This window comes from Tenrec ecaudatus, chromosome 8, assembly GCF_050624435.1.
Source record: "Tenrec ecaudatus isolate mTenEca1 chromosome 8, mTenEca1.hap1, whole genome shotgun sequence".
NCBI classification, from domain to species: domain Eukaryota; kingdom Metazoa; phylum Chordata; class Mammalia; order Afrosoricida; family Tenrecidae; genus Tenrec; species Tenrec ecaudatus.
The window spans coordinates 46,077,193-46,088,043 of record NC_134537.1 but is presented as its reverse complement, the minus strand read 5'-3'; the positions used below and the strand labels follow the sequence as shown (position 1 = coordinate 46,088,043).

At 43.7% G+C, this 10,851-nt stretch overlaps 1 pseudogene; it reads left to right on the top strand.

The window, feature by feature from the left end:
• The first annotated feature begins 10,276 nt into the window (after positions 1–10,276).
• Positions 10,277–10,631, top strand: LOC142454296 (thioredoxin pseudogene; annotated as a pseudogene).
• The last annotated feature ends 220 nt before the right edge of the window (positions 10,632–10,851 follow it).

The following is a 10,851-nucleotide window of genomic DNA, read 5'->3' as shown; positions in this document are numbered from 1 at the left end:
ATTCCACTACAGAGAGAAGAAGCAGGAGTAGGTCGCCTTCTTTAGATCATGAGGTTCCTGAGCATTGAACATCCTTGATCCAGGAGAGCGCTGTGAGTGACAGCCGACCTGCAAGTTAGAGCATAAGGCAGTGAGATACAGAATTTGCATTAGACTTGGAGGTAGAAGAACTAGGCTTTTGGGGTTTGTTTTTTGCTTGTTTTCTGGCTCCAGTCTGTCTTTGGAGAAAACATTTCTGTTCTCTGGACCTCTGCCTTCTTGTCTGTAATAAGAGGGAGCAGTATCCTACGTATATTGCAAATAACATATACAATACACTTTAATTTTTTTCCAATGGGGGAGGGACAGCTTATTCCCATCAGCATGCTATCCCAATTTATTTCCATGTTGCTGACTTCATTTGACACCAAGAAGACACAATTAAACTATGAGACAAGGAGACCTAACATAATCTAATGGTTTCACTTAAAATAATCTGATTGGGGTTTTGAATTGAACTGTTGAGCTAATGTGCTATAATTAATAGAAAGAAGTATAGTTTTGATTGAGTACTTTCTGAGTACTGAGGAAATAAAAAACCTGATCCATGATTTCTGGGTTATGGCTTATCCCTTTTAACATTTCCAGACTATTTTTCTACAGCTAAGTGGGAGATGAAAGAAAATGCACTGAAAGTCAGGATTGACTTGTACTATGGTGGGGGCAGGGCGGGGTGGGGTGGGGGATGAATGAAGCTGAAATTCACTTCTGGAAATGGCAAGAGATGTGTCCTGTGTGTTTTACTTCATTTCATCATTTCACAGCTTAGATGCGTGACACATTTCTGTGGAGCCATGACTTCTACCAGCCCTAGTCCTCTTGTCTGGAATTATTCTATGCCTGGTTTCTGAATTACAAGCTCTCCCTTTCCCAGGAGTCCCAGAAAGAAGGCCAGGAGAGGACAGCCATTGACTTGCCATGACAAGAAATAGGAGAATCCCGACCAGAGCAGCGTATCACTTGCAAAAGTTGCTTCAAGCCTGTGATGGGTTTAGGTGAACATTCCGGGTACTAGAGCAGCAGGCCCTCCGGAGTGCACCCCCAACCAGGGTAAGACCAGGCTGGACTCTGAGCCGCTGCTCTGGCTCTGAGAACGATCCCCCTTAGAGGGATTTTTCTCCTTCTCAAGGGAAAGAAACCCCATTGATATCAAACCCCTCTTCCCATCTGGCTTCCCTGCTCAAGGTCACTGTAGAAGAGTCTGGGTGTTGATAAACACATGGGAGGCAAACGCTGCAAGCTGAGCCCGGTCACATTGGCCCTTGTGATATAGTTTTATTTTTAACTTTGAATCACTTGAACTATTCCTGTTGAAGTTTTCTCTCCTTTCCCTGCCTCCTCACCAGACCCTTGTCCTCAGCTGCCGCGGAGGCTCCTGGCCACCTCGCTAGGAATCATCTCACTCTCTCAATCCAGGGACGCAGGTGTAGCCGTGTGGATTCAGCCTTCGCTGGGAAGGTAAGCCTGCAGATGTGAGCGGTTGCTCCTGTGGAATGGGGATCCCCTGTGCTGGGAGAACAGGGAGGTTCATGATATTAGTTGTGTGCCGGCTGGGAATGAGGTTCGCCCATGTGGACAGTCCTGCTTTGAATCTAAAATCTGAGAGCAGAAAGAGTTTACCTGCCTGGCAACAGCTAAGGAGCTTCCCCTTACTACCATCAGCTAGAGTCCTGCCTGAGCAGAGAAAGTGGGCCCAGCTGTTGGAGCCAAGGGAGGGGGCGGGGAAACGGGGAGCACCTGGAACCAGGATGTCTGCTTCCTAATGCTGGTAATGAGTTTGTTTGTTTGTTTTTGAAAACTCCAATGCTGTGTTCTTTTCACTAAGCAACATTACTATGCTAACTGCAAGTCATTTTCTTGCAGTTCAAATTCCATCCCAGGTGGCCCACTGGCGGTTAATGTAATCGCTGCTTTTTCACTAATCACCTTCCCCACATCAGCTCTCTTGTCCCAGCTCTTCTAAATCCAAATGTGTCCCTAGGATAGAAGTGAAAGTAGTTGATCAGTCAAAAAGTGTATACTCGCTTAGGCACCAAACCCGAAAGCAAGTACCAGCTTGGAATGTGCACTACAGTGACTAATGATGCTTGAGGGAGCAAACGCTTCCCATGCCTTTTCTTCCCGGCATTCGGATCGCTGCAGAGTGCTGCAGGCAGAGGTAGGAGTGAGTTTGAGTTTCTTGTTTTTCTCTGAGCCGGCGGTGTCGTCGTTAGTGTGATAGCTCAAAGTTCAGCCAAGGACATCCTGGGAAATGGCTTCTTGCAGCCAAAGGGATTGTGCACACTCTGAACTTGGAAGTGGACAGGCCAACACACCAATGCCAAGTGAAAGGAGACCTGACACCCTAACTCCTGGTTCCCCCTGCCCAACCTCCAGCCGGAGGTTATGATTACACTTATTGGCTAGGCACCTTCAACATCACCGTGAATCAGAATCGCTGAATTTTGTTTCATTTTGCCAAGGTTTTCCAAGGTACTGAGGGCTCCGAGGTCGACACTAGGATGCTGGCTGGGGAATAACCAAGCGAACAGGCTGGCTCATAGCTGCCCCCTAGATACGCCAGCTGGTTAAGCATGTTCTTGGCCAATACCAAATATTGATTTAAAATACTGATAGGGATTCTACAAGCACCAGGCATGAGAATTAACTCATTAAATAATTTTTTTAAATGACAGTGGCGAGATTTCTGACACAAGCAAGAAACTGCAGATGGTGGGGTGGGATAGATTTGGGGGGAGGTGTTATATCTTTAGGGTACATGGAATGTGCTGGAATCATACCCACGAAGCCCAGAATTACAAAATGGGATGTGAGAATTATCCTTAGCCAACTGGTTGTGTTCAAAGTTCAAAAGGGAGAGAAAAGACCTTAATGTAACTTCCTATGCCTTCTTTCTTTATAACTAAATATCTCCACACCAGGGCAACAGATTAAGATTTTGCAATTAAAGCAATTGTTGGGCTGGATAGTAGTAGGTTAAAAGTTAAAGAATATCTTTAACCTTTCATTTTGTTTCTTTTTGGGGTAGTGGTGCTAGTGATGGCAGAGACCTTTCATTTTTAGTCATGTCACTTTGACTTCATGTTAAATAATTTTTGCTAGATCCCATCGAATGTGGATCTGGACCCGCTCCCTGGCATCTCCTTGCAGCCAAACAACAGGTCTCTCAAGCGAATGGAAACTCTCGTGAGAAATATATTCCCCAGAACAATCAACCATGCATGTGCAAAAGGCCAGCATTTGCCCAAAGCCAAACAGAAGGCAGGAAGAAAGTACATGGCATCAGGGGACCCAGGGAGGACGCAGGAAGAGTGTTGTTTACATTGAGGGAATTCCATTTCATGTTCTGAAGCAAAATGTATATAAATTGTTGACTAGAAAACCAATTGGCTCTATCAGCTTTCCCCCAAACCACACGAAATAAAAGAATTTGGGGACATTTTTCTTTCTTTTTTTGTTAAATAATTGCCATGGCTGACCACATGAGAGGACAAAATTGCAAGTTGCTGATATCATGTCAGAACCACTGACCAAGAGAGGGTCTCTGGCCAAAAAATATGGCCCTGATATCAACGCTGCCTGCACACTGACTTTAACATGATAGGAAAGGATGCTAAAACTATTGTCTGTTAACCCTTTTGCTTGAGCCGGTGAGTCAAGTACATGCAGTCTCATGACCTTGTTGACCAGTGACACTTGGACTCTGTCTTTCTTGCCCTCAGTGCCATCTTAGCAGCTCATATGGCTGCAGCCCCGTCGACACAGGTAGCCGTGTGTGGTCCTGGGATTCCTAAAGAACGCTCTCAAAAGAGCATCAAGGTGTGTTATACAAAACAACAAAAAAACAGAGATCTGAGGAAATCAACTTGACTTTGCAACTAATGCTAGGCGAGACTTTACTGTTCTGAGCCTCAGTTTATCTGTTAAGAAAGGAATGGGTTAAACTAGACCAACCATTGCTTTCAAAGTGTAGTCTTTGGTCCATCACCATCACCTAGACTTAAAAATGTACAGAGACTCTCAGGCCCCATCTGAGTCTTAGTGAATCAGGCTACATTTTTTTAAAAGATTGTTCAGGAGATTCATATACCCATTGATGTGTGAGAAGCACAGTAATAGAAGATTTATGGTTATCTGCTTCATTCAGACTCCTGCATGTGTTTAGAACACGTTCTGTAACTCCCTGGAAAAAAGAGGCAGCATTCAAGGAGCCTGGTATGCCTCCAGCCCTGGGGAGTTTTCCATTCAATTAAGCAAGGCTACTTTAACCTAACTAAATTGACAAAGTGTGTTTTTCATCCTTAAAACAAATCTTAAATTAGCTTATCTGACATCACTCCTGAATTTGTTTCAGAGTTTTCTAAAGGCTGCCTCCTTCTGGGTCCTATTCGATTGAATTTAATTCAATCTTACTCAATAAACATGGGGGCCAAGAAGAGTGTTAGCTGTCCTCATGCTCCTGGTTTTCAATCCCCATTCCCTACTCCTGGTGAGGCATTCTTCCTCAGCATTTATGTTCCAGTCAGCTCCATTCACTGTCTGAACAGACCTCCCTGGTCAGACCCCTCCTACAACGTTTATGTGCTGCATCAGAACCTCTTACCCTCACCTTTCAGATTGGAGCAGGGTTTGAACCTGTTTGTTCCATTTTGGATGCTCCACTCCTAACCCCACCCCAAGAAGTTTTATTTCCACTCCAGATAGTCTGATTCACAATCTACATTGTAATAACCTTCCCACGTGAGTCTGAGAGATACCCCGGGTGATTCTTGTTCACCTCATAGAGTAAAATGTAGATTCTTTTTTCTCTCAATCATTTCATTGGGGGCTCATGCAACTCTTATCACAATCCATACATACATCAATTGTGTAAAGCACATTTGTACATTCATGGCCCTCATCATTCTCAAAACATTTGCTCTCCACTTAAGACCCTGTCATCAGCTCCTCATTTTTACCCCTCCCTCCCTGCTCCCTCATGAGCCCTTGATAATTCATAAATTATTATTTTGTCATATCTTACACTGCCAGAAGTGTCCCTCCACCCACTTTTCTGCTGTCCATCCTCCAGGGAGGTAGTTATATGTAGAGCCCTATAATCGGTTAGCCCTTTCGACCCCACTCTCCCCGCACCCTCCCAGTATCCCCACTCTCACCACTGGTCCTGAAGGGATCGTCTTTCCTGGGTTCCCTGTGTTTCCAGTTCCTATCTATTCCAGTGTACATCCTCTGATGTAGCCAGATTTGTAAGGTAGAATTGGGATAATGGTAGTGGGAGGGGGGTGAGGAAGCATTTAGGAACTAGAGGAAAGTTGTATGTTTCATCATTGCTACCCTGCACCCTGACTGGCTCGTCTCCTCCCTGAGACCCTTCCGTAAGGGGATGTCCAGTTTCCTACAGATGGGCTTTGGGTCCCCACTCTGCACTCCCCCTCATTCACAATGGTATGTTTTTTGTGTTTGATGCCGGATACCTGATCCCTTCGACACCTTGTGATCACACAGGCTGATGTGCTTCTTCCATGTGGGCTTTGGTGCTTCTCAGCTAGATGGCCACTTGTTTACCTTCAAGCCTTTAAGACCTCAGATGCTATATCTTTTGATAGCAGGGCTCTATCAGCTTTATTCAACACATTTGCTTATGCACCCTTGTCTTCAGCGATTGTGTCATGAAGGTGAGCATCATGGAATGCCAATTTAATAGAACAAAGTTTTCTTGCATTGAGGGAGTACTTGAGTGGAGGCCCAATGTCCCTCTGCTACCTTAATACTAAACCTATAAATATATGTACTTAGATTTATTTCCCCATCCTCATATATAAATATATTTACATATGTACATGCCTTTATTTAGACCTCTATAAATGCCCTTTGCCTCCTAGCTCTTTCCTCTATTTCCTTTGACTTTCCTCTTGTCCCACTATCATGCTCAGCGTTCATTCGATTTTCAGTAATTCCTCTCGGTTACATTACCCTTGATCACGCCCTACCAGGCCTCCTGCACCCTCCTAACCACTGATTTAGATCACTTGCTGTTCCCTTGTCCCTGGGTTTGTTAACACCACTGCCTTTCCCCACACCTCCCCTTCTTCCATGTCCCCCCAGAACTGTTGGTCCCATTGTTTTCTCTTCCAGGTTGTTCATCCAGCCTATCTTATTTAGATAGACCTGTGGAGAGAATAACATGCACAAAAACAAGACAAAGAAAAACTAAGCAACAAAAGAAAACAAACAACAACAACCAAAAGACAGTGACAAACAAAACAAAAAACCCAACACAACAACTTCAAAAAAGAAAAGCTTGTAGCTAGTTCAAGGACTGTATTTAGCTTTTAGGGGTGTTTTCCTGTCCAGTCTAAAGGGGTGCCAAGCCCTGGCCCCAAAGTCTATTTTTGGTATTCCCTGGGGACTTTGTTGCTCTGTTCCTCTTGCTGTTCTGTTGCACACCCCTAGTGTTTTGCCTCTGTGAGATGGGATCAAGTCAGATGGAATTCTCACACTGTGTCTCCAGTGTTGTCCCCTGTAGGGCTATGGGTCAGTAAGGGATGTCCTGTCTCATAGTGGGGCCGGCCATGTGGTCTTCTCTGTGGATTGGCTGCTCTGAGCAGGAATCTCATCCTCAAGGCTTGGTGGGCCAGGATGTGCTCCATTCTCTCTTCCTCCCCCTTCATTTGCTCCTGTGTGCTCTGATCAGACACGTTACTCTCCCTGAGCTGTAGCTTAAGTGCTGTTCTCTGAAATAAATTCTTGTGTGTATGTGTGTGTGTGTGTGGGAGGGGGAATGTAGATTCTGAGTCACGTATATGGCCAGAAATACAAATTCTCAATAGGGGTCACCCTATGATGGACTGCTTGAGTACAGAACTGTGCTGAACCTGCACCCAAATGCACAAGAGCGTTGGATATTGCTGTTGTGAAAAGTGCTACTGTGAACATAGATGAATAAGTATAGTTTGAATACTTATTCTCAGTCAACACTCTTTCCCCCCCAAATAAACAGAATAATATAAATAAAAATTATAAATGTGGCCTAAGAAACAAAGCTGTCGCCCTCAACTTGCCTTTGTCACACATCAAAAATGTCCCAGGGCTGGTGCAGTTTCATTTCAATGCCTAAATGCTTAATGTTTGCACTGGTGGAAGGAGATCGGAAGGGGGGGGTGGGGATGTTAACATTTGCATTCTTTTTCTTTTTGAAAAAAATAAAAGTATGTTCCCAATGTAAAGAATAATGATGGATCTGTGAAATTCCTCAGAACATGGATGAACCTAGAGGACCTTAGCTGAGTGAAATTAGTCACACAAAGACTAACATTGTAACATTCATAAAGGTCAGCAGACAGACCTGGAACTATCTATCATTTGTCTGTCTGTTTGTTTTTTAATGAAATCATTTTATTGGAGGCTCTTAAAGCTCTTATCCCAATCCATCCATCCATCCATTGTGTCAAGCACATTTGTATATATGTTGCCATCATCATTTTCGAAGAATTTTCTTTCTACGTGATCCCTTGATATCAGCTCATTTTTTCCTCCCTCCCTTACCTTCCCTCCCTCATGAACCCTGTATAAATTATTATTATTTTCATATCTTACATCGTCCATGATTTCCCTTCCCCCATGTTTCTGTAGTTTGTCCCCCGGGGATGGAGAGTATATATCAATCATTGTGATCAATTCCCCTTTTCTCCCCCACCCTATTTCTATCTATACAAGATAGACAGGACAAACAATCCCAATGGGAAAACAACGGGACTGATTGTCCCCAGGGGAACATAGGAGAGAACAGGGCAGGGAATGGGAGCAGGGAGACAACAAACTCAGGGATGAGGGAACAACAAGAGATCTGAAAATGATGGCGAGGAGGCCTGGTGGGGTTTGATCTATTGCAATGTACCCGAGAGGAATAACTGAGAGCCAAGTGGAGGGTGAGCGTGATAGTGGGACAGGAGGCAGGTGAAAGGAAATAGAGGAAAGAAGTAGGAAGCAAAAGCTGTTTATAGAGGAATAGCTATAGGCATGTATATATGTAAATATATTAATTTATAGTGAAAGAGATAGAGGCCAATGTACCTATATTTATATGTTAAAGTATTAAGAGAGCACACGGATTTTGGGCCTCTACTCAAGGGCTTCTAGATGGGTAGGTGTCACATACGCCCTCTTCTCACTGCTAACAAGTGCATGGCTTTGGCTTGGTAGGTCTGGTGGTTAGTGAGGTTTTTCCAGACACAGAAGACAGCTCCAATTAACCTGTAATTAATGACTTATGCTCTTCCTACTAAGCAAAAATTTTGTTGAAGTAACACTATAAGCTCTTTTAGAATACACCCTAAAATGCACAAGACAATTAATTGTCATTAAGCCGAATGGTTGCCATTCTTTCGTCCGAGCTTCTGCTTTCTATTTTAAGACAGCTCTTTAGCTTGTTCTCACATACTTATAACCATGTATGCTTGCTTCAGCTAGCCACAAACAATTATAACTGTGACGACATGTAACGCTCTCTCCACTCTGACCCTGATTCTCCTGGGGCCAGTCCACAGGCATCGAAGTTCCTGAAACTTGCCACAACTTCTCAAGGGAAGCTGGGAGCTCAACACTTCTCTTTCCACAAAGATGACTTCTTTGGAGTGATTTTCTAGATTCTCTTGCCAATTGGAAATTTTTACACAGAATGAACATTGTAAGTCTGAACAAGAACAAGAAAATGTCTGCTGAGAGGAGTCAGGCTGCGCTGAAGAGTTCTCAAGGGGAAAGGGCCAGGTGGCAGGAAGACTCACAATGCCTTGCTATTTTGGTGTTTTCCACCTCACAACGCACTTTGATTTCTGTTCTTTCACGTGACTTTTCACAAAGCCGACTGTGAGCATAGGCTCCTCTCCTTGGTGGGCTCACTCATTCCTTTCAGAGCTGTCTTTTTTTTCCCCAAGTCTGTTTTTTGACTTTTTAACATTTTATTTTTTTATTAATCTTTTGATTGGGGCTCATACAACTCTTATCACAATCCATACATCCATCAATTGAGCAAAGCACCCTTATACATCCGTTGCCCTCGTCATTCTCAAAAGCTTTCTACACTGAGTCAGTCCCTCTGCCCACCCAAACCTCCGTGCTGAGGGGGGGCTGCAGTCACCTAAACCAAGAGCGAACACACCGGCTCTGAGTCCATTCCAGCGCCCCGTGACTCACCCTGTGTATGTTTCTGAGACTGGACATCTGCAAGGAGTGGGCAGCCTCATCTTTCTCCCTCAGGGGCCTGGCGGTGGAGGTGGGGTTTGAACCACTCTTCTCATTGTTAATGTCCAACCCTTCTTATTGCTAATGCCCATGCCCCTTAGGTTTACCATAATTGTAAATATGAAAACTATTTTATTAACCATGTAAAAGTATTCAACCATGTGAATCATAACAAATGATGGATAACATGATGAAGAATGGGAATTCTAGAACACTTTATTGAGCTCCTCTGGACCCTGTACACAGGCTAAGAGGCAGTCTTTTAAACAGGACAAAGGGAACACGGAGTGACTTAAAATCAGAAGGGGTGTGTATCAGGATTATATCCTTTCCCCATACTTATTCCAACTGCTTTGCTGAGCAAATACCAGACAAGCTTGTCGGAGCCAGCCGACGAGTTGAACAGTCCTGAAAGGGGGAGTGAAGATTAAGGGAAAAAAGAGAGGCAGAAAATATTGGGAGGGCAGCAGTCTCATGGACTGAAGCACCCGAGTTTATTCTACACACTCCTTATATCCTTGCAGAAACAACCCGGGGTTAATACTCTCATTGTTAAGCAAGCACATTTGATACACATAGCAACTCTATCTTCTGCCAAGCCAGACATCCTTGAGAAAATTAAACCACCTGTTTTTCTGAGACCTTGCTTGCTTTCTTGTCCTTGACAATCTGCTCAAAGCGTAAAGTCACAGAAGAAATCAGCAAACACTTAGGTCATGAGACTTCTCAGCCATTTCAAGGCTGAGTCTTAATGGGCTTCCACACAAGCTGGACTAATTAGAGCAGAATGGGGCATTGGGCTAGGAGGCAAACTCTTTAAAAAAAAAACCTGCAAGATGCAAATGACACGATCTTGCTTTCTGAAAACAAGCAGGACTTTGAAGCACTTACTTATGAAGAGCAAACACCGCAGCCTTCAGTATGATTTATACTTCAGCACAAAGAAAACAAAAACATTTCGATCCAAGCTCGGTCCGCTGCCGTGTTCCGTTCCTCTTCTGGCCCCGGTCGCTCATCCAAGCCCAACGGTCAAAATGGTGAAGCAGATCGATAGCAAGGAAGATTTTCAGAGCGCTCTGAAGAGTGCTGGAGAGAAGCTTATAGTGGTTGACTTCTCTGCCACGTGGTGTGGGCCTTGCAAAATGATCAAGCCTTTCTATCATTCCCTCAGTGAAAAGTATGGCAACGTGGTCTTCCTTGAAGTTGATGTGGATGACTGCCAGGATGTTGCTTCAGAGTGTGAAGTCAAATGCATGCCAACGTTTCAGTTTTTTAAAAAGGGACAAAAGATGGGTGAATTTTCTGGTGCTAATAAGGACAAACTTGAAGCTACCATTAACAAATTAAGTTAATTATGCTTCTTGAAAATGTAAGCAGCCATCAGCTGTGTAAACCTTTCTGTATTTACAAGAAAGAAGAATCAAGTATGAAGACTATATACCCAGCTACCATCTGATTATAAATGACAATAAAATATTGATTCTACCCTTTTGAAAAAAAATATTTCATAAATTGGACCAATAAGTAACATTCTGATGAATGTATTATATATCTATCTTTATAAATACATTT